Source organism: Tinamus guttatus, unplaced genomic scaffold (assembly GCF_059628265.1).
Source record: "Tinamus guttatus ecotype Peru unplaced genomic scaffold, ASM5962826v1 Tinamus_guttatus_pri_ptg000470l, whole genome shotgun sequence".
Classification (NCBI taxonomy): domain Eukaryota; kingdom Metazoa; phylum Chordata; class Aves; order Tinamiformes; family Tinamidae; genus Tinamus; species Tinamus guttatus.
Window position 1 is genome coordinate 4,172,670 of NW_028289004.1, and position 13,366 is coordinate 4,186,035.

The window sequence follows — 13,366 nt, forward strand, 5'->3', positions numbered from 1 at the left end:
ATCTCTTGTGATTTATGTCTGCTGTAATAACAAGTTCGCAGCCACACTGTTGTTGCTACAGATGGTAACAAAATTTCCAAAATAAACAGCAGGCATTTTTCTTTTAGCTTCAAGGCAGCAGCAGAGAAGAAAGGAGCCCTCTGAGAAAGCAGTGAATAACGACACAGTTACATCTGCTCTGAGTAGTTTAGAAAGTGAAAGAGTATGAATAGCAACTCATTCTGAAACTCTGTACGTTCTTTTGTTCTTCCATACACCAGCCCACTTTACATACATCTTAAACATAAGGGTCTGGCTACTTCATTTCACTGGCCTACTTTTGCTGTACTGACAATGTGATTTCTCCGTAATGGTCATATTCTGAGTCCAGAAAGAGCCAACCAAAGCCACAGTGATGGAAAGCTAGTGCTACAAAAGGAGCCTGGTAGAAAGAAAGGGAGAGCAGGTGCCGAACCTCTTATTTTCAGCACTGCTCCTAATAAGCCAGTATAACTTAACATAGCTCATATTCTCATGTCACCACATTTTGCCACAGTAATCACTGGGAGAAAGGGAAAGAGAATCTCATGAAATTTAGTAGTTCCATCCCTGTAGTCCTATCTGAGACACTCTGCAAAGTCATTTCACCTCACCTCTTTAATCACAAGCCTGCCAGACATTTTAGAAGTCATAGAATCACAGAATCACAGAATGACTGAGGTTGGAAGGGACCTCTAGAGATCACCTAGTCCAACCCCACTGCTCAAGCGCGGACACCTAGAGAACCTAGAGCATCTTCTCTTTCTATATTCTGCCCTCAAGCTACACTTTCTTCCAAAGCTGTGCATGTGTTTCATAGTTGAAAATATAGCATTGATAATTCTGAAAGCTAATTTAGTTCTTTCCAGTCAGGACCCTGAAAAGTGTTCTCTTTGTGCTGATGGATTCAGACTCAACATTACTTAGTGTGCTCAGTTATTTTGTTAATGGACTTTGATAGGACAATGTAAATATTGCCTTACAGTTATTTAAAAATGGGCATGAACATTTAAGGAGAATTTGAACTCCACCATATTATAGTCAGCCTTTAGGAACTCTAATTTTCAGGGAAGCTTCACCTAAAACCACTGAGAAAAATAAAAAAAGTGCAAACTTTCTTCCTCAGTTAAGCCATTGGCAAGATCTCTTGAGATGTTAGAGTTGTTTACTTTTTTGAACTCTGAAGAACTACTGCTCTAAATCTTTAGAAGAGTGTGGCAATTATGTGTAATTTGGTATTTATATGAGCTAAAAATACAAATCCTGCAGGATCAAAGAATCTTCTTCAAAACAAACACACAAGCAGAGAAATAAAATCTCCAGACTCACTGGAATATTTGTAGCATAGGGAAGTATTGCTTTTCTGAAAAGAGGTCAAATTTATATTCTCTCTGAAATGACAAATGTACTTTGTAACAGTTTATTCATTAAAAGACTCCTAACTAAGTCCTAACTAAAATAAATTATCCAAAATGATCATTATTTAGCTTTTAGTTTGCCATGCTTACTTCTAAAAATTAATCTAATAAAAAAATCTCTGTCTTTAAAATGTAGCAGGGAATAGAAAAATGGTTTTGTAGGCAATTTGTGGTATATTTGTCAGTATAGTGAGAATTTTGGAATCCCTGTTAGCTACTGGATGACAATTTACTAACAGTAAATGTAATCAGAGTTCTGAGAGGAACATTGATATTACAGCAATAAGTGGAATTGTAGTGTATATTTAGAACTTCCCAATGCTATGAGACAGTTCTTGTAGGAAAAAAAAAAAAGTCTCTAAGCTCTCTTGAATTTGTGCAATCATCTGACCATTATCAGAGAGTGCACAGAAATCTGGAAGCTATTTGCAAACTAATAAACAAATGAAATACTATCACCACTACTCAACTTTTACAGTGTGCAGGAATAAATTAAAGAAATTTTTTTTTAAAGAAATAATTAGCAACCATTATTGCTAATTTTGCTGATGACTCACATTAATGGTTAATTCACTTCAGACTTTTTTGTCTTTTTTTCTATGTAAAAACATACACAGGTCTTATTTTGATTAAGTAATCTGCAGAAGAGAAACTGTTGTTTTCACTAATATGCTTATAGAGGTCTATGGACCGTGAAGTCATCCATTTAATTTACAACATCTCCTATCTCTGTTTTAAGACAATATGACTCAGAAAAAGTGAAATGCAACTATTCACCAAGTTTACAGTTAATTACATATTTTATAAATTGCTGTGATTTTTGTGTTTACATCAAAGGTGTAGAGTGATTTTCACTTTTATATACCTGAGTTTGTCAGTTGCACCAGAAAAAAAAAAAAAAAAAAAAAAAACTCCCTTTACCAAACAAAAAGCTAGACCAGGGAGCAGAGGCGTTGTTATGGCAACAAACATCACCTTCATCGAGGTCATGAAACATCAATGCATAAGCTCTTACACTGAAAGTTGGTAATGCGCAGATTCACCATTCAAGATGAAATCTTTGATCCTTGGCATTACTAGATTAAAATGCCTGTTCAGAGAACAGGGAGTTTCCACAGAGAAGAAAGAGCATCTCACATGACAGTTTTTGGTAAAAGATCTGCTCCAAATTACCAATGATTTATGTGTGGTGGGTAACCACATGGTTAATGCTGGCAAGTATCCTTTAAATTAATCTGTGTTAATACTTCAAGCAAAAGACTAATGAGCAAAATCAACCTTCATTTTATTTTTTCTACAAAAAGAAACATGGGAAGTGTGATGGAGTCAGAGAGACCTGAGGTGTATTGGTCTTCACAGAAAAGATGGATGGTGGGCTGATTTTCAGCTATGCAATTTTTCTTTCCTCTTTGTATTATCATCTTTGATTCTTGGCTGCAATATTCATTTTTTATTGTCCCATTGCTTGCTTTATGCTGTCAATATCCCCCTTTGCTCTCCAGTAAGCCATTTCCTCATCACAAGTCACCTTTTGTGTCACTATAGGACATACACTTTAGATTGTGAATGTACTGTGCCTAAATTTCACTCTTCTGATACTGTTCCCCTGGAAAGAGTTTTATTGATATTCATACACAGATTTAGGAAGATTAACTGCTGATTTAAGGGGTTAAAGCTAACACCTAAAATTGTATAGTGTAGATCCTCACCATCCCTTACCGAAGTGCTTCCACCCAGTTCCACCAACGAGGCAGAATGCTGTGTCTTCTTGCCTACAGTAGCCAAACCCTGATTTTTATTCTGAAGTTCCTTAGTGCTACAGAAATAAACAGACTTACCTCTATTCTGGCTTCTCTATCCTGTCTGACTTCATCACTGAAATTCTCTTCTCATACTGCAGATGCAAGATATTCACCATGGCATATTTTATTTTTTTCCTACTCACAGTATTTCACTCTGTGGTGGATATGTAATAGAAAACAGCTCTCCAAGAAAGAAAAGGATATCTGACTCTGCAGGGGAATAGTTAGCACTATCACTTCCCTTCCCTTCCCTTCCCTTCCCTTCCCTTCCCTTCACTTCCCTTCCCTTCCCTTCCCTTCCCTTTTTGCCTTTTCTCTTCTGCATATAGAATTGAAAGGTATACTGATGACATGGTGTCAGAGGAGGAAGCACAGTCTGTTCACAAGCAGGGATGTGGGTGGACACTCATCTTTTCCTTCATAAAACAAGAATGTGGTTTCTCCTCATCAGATTTGTACGTCAGTTCATTCACAGGTAATGGCACTTGCGGTCGTTTATGTATGTTAGGAAGCAATATAGGTGGTTAATTTAGGATTTTTTTTTTTCAGTTCAGTGAGTTTAATTTCAATAAAATATCTGGAGAAGAACCTTTGGGCTGTTTAACTACTGCAGCTAACACAAAGGAAGGCCAAAAAAAAAAAAAATTCACAACATAATTCAGCAGCTGAAGCAATTCTTCCAGTAAAAGAAGAAATTTGTTCCCCATTTTTTGTTGATCACTATCCCTTTGAATCAAATTTTCAAATTCTATCCATTCCCTATTTTCTAGCTTTAGGATTATAAAATTAGAAGATATGCTGCCTCTCTGCTAATCTAGTTTTGCAGAAAAACAACCAAACAATAGCGATTAAAGATAAAGACATATATCCTCTGCTGATGTACTAAAGTGTGAACCTTAAAGTCTAGCTGAAGTAGTTGACAGACTTTAGGAAAGTTTTTATCAAAAAAAAAAAGAAAAAAAAAGCAATCAAAAGTAATAGTGCTGTAATATTCACAGAGAAAAAGGGCACATAGCTAGTGAACAACGGAATTAAGTGTGTCCAGTGAGTTGGTTTCTGGTGGCCTACTTAGAGACTTTGATTTGTAACAGAGATGTAATTTCACAAAGAAGTCTTTTCTGCAGAGTGGCACTAATAAGAACTCCCTCTCCTGTCTTGCTGTGTGTAACACCTTATATCCTTTCAGCCTTTATCACTTTCAAATGTCAGACATTTCCTAAGGCGTTAAAAGATTGTTAGGGGAAAAAGATAGGTGTACACATACATACACACATTACTGTCATACAGTTTGGCTTTCCAAGAAGTTGTAAAAGGGCAGAAGTTCATCCTATTAATAATAATAAAAAAAATAACAAAAAGTATTAACAACAATGTTCTAAATAGAATACTCAGAGGCGGAAAAGTTAAATTAATAATTATGTAGGAGTTTTAAGTATATTTTACTTATTTGTGTTTCATAAATCTAGACTAGCCTTGAACAGTTAATGGACTCCAATTCACATGCATCTTTCATTTGTAGAACATGCTTTCCAGGTAACACAGGGAGTCCTGAACTAGCCAGCCAGTACCTTTCCCTAGTTATATATATATAGTCTTCTGTCAAGTCAGCTGCCATAGTGATATATATAGAAAAGTTGAAGATGTTGAAAGAGAGAAAGTTGTTGGTGGAGAGAAAAGGAAAAAAAACAAGGAGAGTGGAGAGAGATATCTTTGTAGAAGGAGATAGAAGATGTAGGTAGAGGCATCTGGAACTCACTACTGATAGACTGAAGAACTTCCCAACAGATTTAATCAAACATCTCTAATTTAGTAAATTTCAGTAGCCTCTACAGCTATAAACACATACATCTGCTCACACTCACTCGATACACTACTGAGCATTTGCTAGAATCTAAACTTTTCATTTCCTTGTTTTCAATTTGACATGTGAAGGCACTGTTAGAATGACTTCTCTGCTTTCAAATTCTACAGAGATACAAAGACCAGACTGAATCTTGGCTTAGTTCTAATGAATTCAGGGGAGTTACAGTAGATGACAGCAATTTGGCTTTTTAATTTTAGTTATTCAATCCAAACTCCATGTTAGCCACAGATTTATACATTTTAGAGATATTGAAAAAGATTAATGTTTCTAAATGCTTTTACAGTTGAAATAGTTATACACAAAGAGTTAAATCTTAAAATATTTTGAAGTTTTTCTTACTCTTACATATTGCTGAAATTCAACAAAACATCTTCAAACACATTTCATCAAAAGCAACATGTTTCTACTCATTTTTATTCAACAAATCATTTAGGCAGTTTCTTAACTTTAAATACTAGCAAAGCCTAGGCAAGTAGATGAATTTAGATATATACCTAGAAATATGCTACTACTTACCTGCTTTATTGAACAAGGGAAAATTCCTGAAGCCAGGCTATGCAGGAAGAAAAAGTTCTTTATTGGCTGAACAAACTGTGTAAAAAATGCATTCAGCATCAATAATAAATTTAATCTGTTTAAATCAGATCAGTGTAACTCTAGCTTGAAAAATATATATATTTATCTCCCACTTCCTCTTCCTACTGGAAGCATAAAGGACTTATGCCAGAACCAGTTAGCTTTTAGAAAAAAATTAAAATCTTTCATAAGCAATAAAAAAAACCCACAGTGACCATTTAATAGGCTGGAAGTAAATCACCTAAGCAGATATATTTGATTTAGTGCCACACTTAATAAAAAATGAAAATGAAAGCACCCAATTCTGGGTTGCATGACTGATTTGCATATGAGCTGATTTGGTTACTCTATCTAATAATAAAACACAAGTTTATAGTGTCCTAATTGGTTTAGGTTATTGATTTTTAAGTGTACACTGTGTAATTACTCTTTGATATCAAAAAACATGCTTGACTGGAACATAATTTGCATTTCATCTTTCATTTCCACAGCTTTGTTAATTCCATTCTATCATTCCTGTCAATAAATGACTAAATGATATTAAATGAGTATTCAAATTAATTTGCCTTTAATTCTTTGCTTTGTGACTTGTGTCCCATTTTTGCATTCATTTGCAGCACGGGAGAAACAACTGTTCTTGGAAAATCTACTCTTCATATTCTGGGTGGTCTCATTAAAAAATCAATATGGTAATTAAGGATCTTCTTTCTTCTTTTCCCCCAACTTATTTTTGGCCTACTCTGTTTTTATCACTTCAGATTTCTCACTATCTCAGAATTCCAAAACAGTTTTCCAGGAAGGGAAGACTAGAATGTTTTTAGTGTCATTTTGACAGTATACTACTACCGAACAAAATGAAGCAGCTTTGTCTGTGATTTGAACCAACAACTTTCCCAAATCATGTATTTAGCGTCTAATGGCAATTCGTATCAGGAAATCCTTCAAATGAATGTGTGAAGACACACAGACTGAAAGGTCATGATCTACCTATTAAGACAGAAGAGATTTAAGATTTAAGGAAGAGTTACTGGATCCAGTTGCTTCAGGAATATAATAGTGCACTCACATCTCAATCACATCTCATAGGATCAAACCCTGGAAAAAGACCAAACATCTTACTTTCACTATCAAAAAAAAAAAAAAAAAAAAAAGTAACAGAATGACAAAGTAACATGTGATTCCCACCCTCCCAAAAGTACCCCTGATGGGAGAAGAGGAAAAGACTTGCATGGAGAATGAACATGAAGACTTGATGGGAACAGAAGGTAAAATTCAAATGGATGAAAACCAAACCAGACCCTAAGATGTTAAACCTCTTCCAGATTTGTTAATTTGTCTTGTTTGTCAGAAATCAGTGCTAACTTTTCCAATCAGAGCTGTAATGATAGCCGATAGATATATTTCAGTGCACCTTTAATACTATAGCAACTGACTCAATTCTTTTTACAGTACATGAAGAATCAGAAGATCAAAATTGTTGTATATGAAAGGATGTTTGATTGTGGTTTACACTGACACAAAATTTTGACATGAAACCAGATATTTCAAAAAGAGAGCCTTTGAGAGTTTATTTACACTGTACAGTGATAAGACTTAAACGCATAAACAATAGTTGAGCCTAAAAGGCCTCCAAAAGCTTGATCTTACTCGAAATTGTTCAAAGATTCTTAGGAAATTGCCAATTAGTAGATTGACCCAAAAGTTGCAGGAGTACAAATAAATGTCTGACATTTTTAAGGAACTTACTGCAATGACTGCATGACTTTCTCATGGCAATGCTAAGGGTATGTGCATGTGACAGTGGGAATGGTTTTTCTGTTAGCATCCTATTCAGAAGCAAAGTTAACATGTAAGTATTCCCTTGAATTAAGCAACTAGTGTGAAGATTAGTGGAAAATAAGGCTTCCAGCAGAGTGCCATCCTATAACAGAATCAAATAGTGTTGGCATAAGCCCTGTAATACCGGACCAGAGTCTCTGAAATTGTCACAGTGCAATATTCTGCTAAAAGGTACACACCTACTGACAGCTAACAACTGAGAATTTATGATGAATATATTGCCAGGCATGTAAGATTTCTTTTTCTGCTTAAGATCACATACTTGTAAATACTAAGATCATATACTTTTGTAAATGCTATTTATGCTTCAAAATCATCTGTTGGAGGATTCTATGAGTAATTCTTGATATAATTGATTTGTAAATGCTGCTCTTGTAGGATAAATTTTTCAAAATCAGATTGATTTCCAAGTATAAAATAGGAAATGGGCATAGCGTTTACCTTTGGTCAGGGAGGATATTCTGCCCTCTTTTCTGTTTCTTTCTTGCAATTAATTAATTCAGTCATCAGTGTATTTAGCAATATCTACAGAATGGTTAAGGTTGGAAGAGACCTCTAGAGGTCGTCTAGTCTAACCCCCTGCATAAGCAGGGACACATAGAGCATGTGGCACAGGGTGGCATCCAGGTGGATTTTGAAGACCTCCAGAGAAGGAGACTCCACAACCTCTCTGAGCAGCCTGCTCCAGTGCTCTGTCACTCTCACAGTAAGTAAGTTCTTCCTCATATGGATATTAAACTTTTTACATTTCAACCTACGCTCATTACCCCTTGTCCTGTCACTGGCCACCACACAGAAGAGCCTGGCCCCATCCTCCCTACAATCACGCCTCAGGTACCTGAACACATGGATCAGACCTCCTCTCAGTCTTCTCTTCTCCAGAATAAACAGGCCCATCTCGCTTAGTCTTTCGTCATAAGACAGATGCTCCAGTCCCTTAATCATCTTCGTGGCTCTATGCTGGACCCTCTCTAGAAGCTCAATGACCTTCTTGTACTGGGGAGCCCAGAATGCACCCAATATTCCAAGTGCGGCCTCACCAGAGCTGAGTAGAGGGGCAGGATCCCCTCCCTCGACCTGCTGGAGACGCTCCTCCTGATGCAGGCCAGGATCCCATTGGCCTTCTTGGCCACGAGGGCACATTGCTGCCTCATGGGTAACTCGTTATCAACTAGGACTCCCAAATTGCTCTCTGTGGAGCTACTTTCTAGCAGGTCAAGCCCTAATCTGTACTGGTGTCTGGGGTTATTCCTCCCCAGGTGCAGGATCCTAGAGTCTAAGACCCCCATATTTTATGAGTTTTATGTTTTCTGTATTTTGAAACTCATTCTCCCATGTTTCAATTGCCCAAATTGCCTGTGAGGCAAGAACAGCCTAGGTAATGGTGATCCCTAAAAAAGAGAAGGAAATCCGGCTATGAAGGCTTCCAGCCTCTGGCAGTTTCGGTCATGTTGCCAGTAAACTGCATCCTCTACATCTTTTTGCAACATTTATCCCTGTGAAAACTGTATGTTGATAAGTTGGTTAGACTCTGTGTAACCTTTAAAGGACAGATCTCTGATTAATGCATAGTGAAGAGCTAGGATGAGAAACCCCCCCAAAAAAAAAAACAAAAAAAAAAACTCCAAATTTTGAGAGAGTTCAATAAATTGAAACTAAGGGGAAAAATATGCTTAGTATGATTTACGATTTAAATGAAAGTGGCTTTACACGATTTGATTGATGGAATCCTTTTTCTCCTTTTTTTAGTGGCCTTTGTCAGCATATTAAAAGCCTTCATCAGTTCTGCAGAAAAACAACAAAGAAAAAATAGTGTATGTTTTTAACTGAGAATTTTGCTGTTTGTTATAAAAAAAAAAAAAAAAGAGGTATGTTATAGCAACTCAAGGAAGTCGCGCTCTTAAATGGGGAACGGATCATAAACATACCTGCTAGATGCAATAGGTAGTAATTGTATTTGATGCCAAGTGCATTTAATGCAAATGTAAATGAGTAACTTAAGTAACCATTAAGTAACTCCATTCTATTAACAGGGTAGCTTTGGAAAAGAGGAAATAAAAAAAAGACATAACAGATGAAGAGTATGGTTAAAGATGTCTCTATGGAATAATATTTATGGAATATCATTATGTCTAGTTTATTGCTCTGTCCAAATATAAGCATAGATCAATGCTTTGTTTACTGTGGTGTTTTAGTACACTGATGGGAAACAAGTAGTTCAGTTTCAGTAATAAACACTAAGTTATGCTTTCAATTCTGTCCTCTGAATATGTTATTTTTGATATATCCAGCATGACCGAGAAGAAATTGACTCAGCCAACTAATAAGGAGGTAATTAGGCCTGTGTTGTCTGACAATTATCAAGTGTAAAAGTTTGACTTTATAAATTGGACTGTAGTATGCAGAAAGCTTATTTTTGTTCCAGACATGAGCTTACCTACATCTCCTGGCTATTCACCTTATAAACTGCACGCAGTTTTCAGTAATTGCTGTGCTCTGTATTACTTGACTGCAGTTTATGTTAAAAACAAAGTAATCTGTTTAACTACTACGACTTTAAGTGTTACAAGATACTGAGTTTATCTATCGCTGCAGTTTACTAGAGTGGTAAGGGAAAATTTATTTATGGATAAACATAATTTTTACAAACAAGTTGTCAGCATCATATATATTACTGAATTCACATTTGATCCTATAGAGGTAGGAAGGTAAGTCATGATCTATACTGGAATAGCTGTAAGTTCTTCCCTGTTCTTCACTATTGCAGAAACAATAAATATAAAACATGCTATGTAAAGCCATCTTTAAATTAATGTAATATTTAAATCTTCACAAGAGACTGGGTAGTTGCATAATATTAAATGCAAGACTTTGATAAATGGGAGAGAAAAGAAAATGAAATATGAATTTTAAAAGTAGCTACAGTGTCACAGAAAGTATATAGAAATTGAATTTTTACGGATTGTTAGATGCATTGGTTAGTTGGCATCCTTTCCATTTAGTGAAGAACTGCTGCCTACATCTATGAAGGGATACTGACGACCTTTGTCAGAGAGGTAGCATCGCAAAAACATACAGCATCTGTCTTCTGTCCAGGAGCATGCAGAGCAGCCAGCTAGGTACCTTCCACACTTGCAGTCACTCCACTTTTGGATTGACTGAACTTTAGTGGTATTAGACACAAAATCAAAAGCACAGTGCTAATGAATATGTCAAAAGACACACACTGGCTGAGGCTGCAGTTTGTTCTTACTGTAAAGCTAAGTAGTTCTGCCAGTGGCTTGGTAAAATATGACAGCACCTGGGACATTCTGAGGGCATCAGCATAATATAGACATAGATATAGACATTTCTTTCTCCAGCTCTTTCCTCTGTGTTTTCTTAGTTTGTTTGTGTTTAGAATACAGAGTGACTAGTAGCTCTTGACTTAAAGTTCTAAGTTATTACACTTGTAAATTAAATGCATATACACCTAACTTTGGCATAAAAGTCACCAGTCATGCAACATTACATATCCATGCCTTCTTAGGGTGTTCATGTCTATACCGACTTGTGCTCCCTGGCACAAATCCCAAAACATGACTAGGAGTTTTTTAGGTGAGATCAAAGAACAGCAGGGATAATTCCCTCAATGTAACAGTAGAGGTAACTGATTTTCCAGCACCCAAGGACATTCTTTGAGAGTGGAAATCTAGGAGCAGCACATGGACTACCAGGAAATGACACACAGGACAATTCTAAGGAACACAAAGTTTTACAGTGTATATGTATATAATCTCTCATTTTGGGATGTGAACTTCTATTCAATGAAAAATTTTTAATGGTTCTATAGCATACTGTTGATGCATATTCTGGTTTTAATTTGGAGTACATGCATATTTAGAGAGACTCTCAGCCAAAAGGGAAGGCATGAAAAAAATGCAAAGTTCTTGGATTTTTGGCATTCAAGTTTTCTCCTAAGAAGAAATGTGGCTGTAGCCACATGCTGCAGTAGCTTGAGTCTACCTAGCAGAAGATATCAGTTCTGCTATACTTTCAATACGTTTGCTTTCACACTTTGAGGAATGCAAGTTGGTGATCAAATTATTTAAACTAATGGGCGTTATTTAAACTAATGTGCCTCCTGAATATCAAATATTCAAAAATGTTCATGAGTTTTGAGTCACTGTTCAGGTAAAGGCTTTTCAAGCACATGTCAGACCTACCGCTTGTCAGATGTACTGGTTGCTCACATTTTTGGAATTGCTGAATAGATTTTTTTCTAAATATAACTTAAGTGTCTGTTTTTTGAGAGGTGAGAGTATCTCTTTCATGCCATCGATCTGGGAGTTTGTGGGATGATTGGTAATCCTTGGCTACATCTACTGTATCTAGTACTGGTGTTGGCCAGGTGATTGGCAAACGGCATTTCAAACAGTTTATGCTCTCAATAAAGTGTTCACTAGTATCTGAATATTCACAAAATCTTTTTACTTCATAACTTTTTCATAAATCTTGTTATAGATTCTTGATATCTATAGCTTCTTTAGTTTTTATTTTATAAAGAAGAAACATCTAAACTCTATGTTTTAGAGAAGCACTGGTTTCATGACTACCAATAGCTTTTCAGCCACATAACTAAAGCTCAAAGGTCTACTAGGATAAATTAGTGAGCTATGGATCATTAGCAAAATGTGAATTCATATAAAAAGCACAATAGCCTGCACGTTTTATTCTTCTTCAGATGTCCAATTAAATATCCAAAAATAAAATATGACAGGAATATGACAATATTATGTACTTAATGATACCGAATATGGAAGGATTTCGTTCTTCTAACTCTCTTTTCATCATTGTTTCAAATGATGTATTTCAAAACACTGCATCAGTCAGCATTTCAGTATTTGTTCTTAATTATAATTAAGTTATTGTGCATGAAACGTACAGAAAATTGTAATTTGTTGAATAAATTGGAAAATTACATTAAAAATACTGCTTCAAATTATGTTATTTATTTAAGGTTAAAATGCTACACCACATTTGTTTATGTAATATTTTGACTTCTGAAGTTAGCTGTTCTAAAAATCCCCATTGCAGATTCTGTGATGTTTTTTGATCAAAATCTTGGCAAGGAACAATATTGGTTTTGCAATGTTTTCAAGAAAACTTCATAAGATTTTGAAATCATAGCTGGGATATGTTCATTGCTTGTGCTGTATGGAGAAATAACTGCTATTTTTAGAGTTCATTAAGCCATCACGTGTGGAGTAATTATTAATACTTCATTTACAAAAATAATCTTAATTAAAAATATTCAATATAAGCATAAATATTTTGAAACTATTTAAATCTGATAATTTGCATAGAGTAAGAACCAGAAGACCCATATGGTTTGTTCCATTAAAAAAAAAAAAAAAAAAAAAAAGAATCTGAGGTAAGAATAGTTTGTGTGTCATAATTCTTTCCAAATATAGAATACCTTGCAAACCTACATTTTTAAGAATGTAATGCTACCTTATAATCAGAGTTAAACTGTTAGTTTACAAAATTATTTCAAATAAAAAGAAAAAAAAAGTTATAAATTGAGGTGAATGAAATATAATTTATTATGTATGTTCACTAAACTGGCAGTGAAACTCACAAGGTTTATAAAGTCACTGTGCAATCTGGATGAGAGTACAGAAAAAGAAACAGCATTCATTTAGTGACCAAGAAGGGAGGGTGACATTTATAAATTTAAGCTTGCTCAATAGATGTGTTTGTAAGCTATATTTGTGTCATCTTTCATCAATATTTCATCTGGGTGCCTAGAAGCTACTTCAGTGATTAACATTTTTCAAACTTGTACAGCAGAACCATAGCCATATTTT